Here is a 1,678-nt window from a genome sequence, read left to right as displayed (position 1 = left end):
TTTTTCTTCCCCCAGCATTAATTTCCAGTGTATTGCAATGGAAGTGGAAAAAATGGGTTTAGGGCAGACAGCAAGTTACGCTTAACACTTGTGTTGGTATGACATTTCCAAAGGCAGTGGAAGTTTTGGATTAAAAAATAAGCCTAGAAACATGTCTACCAGAAATATTTAAATACAGTCCTTAATGCTATGGCTGTAGATCATAGAATAATACATGTTGGAAGGGACCTCTAGAGGATGTCTAGTCCAATTCAGTTAGGTTGTTCTCAGGACCTAGAGAAATGTGAGAACATTAAAACTAAAAGCATATTATTCTTTTAAAACTACTGGGGTTTGCCCCCAGCTTCTTATTTCTGTCCTTTTTCACAGGCAGCTGATTTGCTTCTGAACTAAGGCACAGACTAATGTAGACTTTGATTTGCCTCATGAGGCATAGAAAATCATTTTGTTTTGCACCAGGAATAATAATAAGATGCACTTCAGTACAGCCTTGAAAAAGAAAGCGGTATCTTTCTTTATGTTTGTACACTTGCCAGAGTGCCATGAGAAGGCAGTCAGTCAAGAGCCGAATATAATAATTACATCTTTCCTTCACTAACTACTGTTTCGTATATAAATGGGAGTACTGTAAAATTCAACTTGTTAGGAAGGGTTGTAGAGATGAGGAAGATGTTAAGTATTGAAGGAAATTTTAGGAAAGGTGTTTTAAGCAACATAAAATTTGCATTTGGAAGAATGAAACAACTTAAACTGTAGTTCAGGGTTTAAGCTTAAGTCATTTGGTTCAACAATGGATGTGAATTCTGTTTTTGAATGAACCAGTCAATTTTATTTCCTTAAAATAACTTTTTTTTGACTTTTTTTTCACATGCATGTGGTTTTGTCAGTCCTGATTTGTAAAAGAAATTTCTGAAATTGCAGTAGTGAGCTCTGACATACAATGTTTATCTTCATGAGAGATTCAGATGTTGAAAACGCATTACATTGTGCAGTGGTCATGAACAGATGCCTTTTTAAAAACCATAAAATTTAAATATTTTGCTTTTATTTCAATATTTACAGTGTTGGCTTAGATTTTGAAAGATCATAATATTTTAGTCTGTTTGGTGTGGACTTTTCTTGGCATCGTGTATTCCATTTGCAGAATGAAGGGGACAGAGGGTGATAGAGCAGGGGAAGGTATTTTTCAGATAGGGAAACTAGGCACGATAATTTGGGCTGAGCTGGGGAGGGGAAAGAATACTGCTTAACTTTCTTTTCTACGCTGTCATGAGAGTTCTAGAACAGATTGATCTGTAGAAACACCTGACTCCAGTTGCTTGACAATGATGAAGAAATTAATGAACTCTCCCAATAGAAATTTTCTGCTGAGCAAATAGCATGAGATTGCCTTAGCTATTGCAATATTGCACAAATAATTGCACATGAAAGTACATTATTTATGCAGACTTTGATACTTCAGAATAATAGCAGGTAATATATTTACACAATTTTTTAGATATTCTCCCAATCATTTGAGAGCTGTTGCTTCAGTCATGATTCTTTGCTTGTGAGTTTGATTTGATAGAATAATTACATGCAATCAGGTTCTTCAGCATTAAAATGCTGTGTGTTCCCTTTTTAAAGTTAAAACTCTAAATCTAGTCACTATGAAATAGTAGATAAAATTATAAATTCA

This window comes from Strigops habroptila, chromosome Z (genome assembly GCF_004027225.2).
Source record: "Strigops habroptila isolate Jane chromosome Z, bStrHab1.2.pri, whole genome shotgun sequence".
Lineage (NCBI taxonomy): Eukaryota > Metazoa > Chordata > Aves > Psittaciformes > Psittacidae > Strigops > Strigops habroptila.
The sequence above is the reverse complement of the archived record's forward strand: the minus strand, read 5'-3'. Positions refer to the sequence as shown.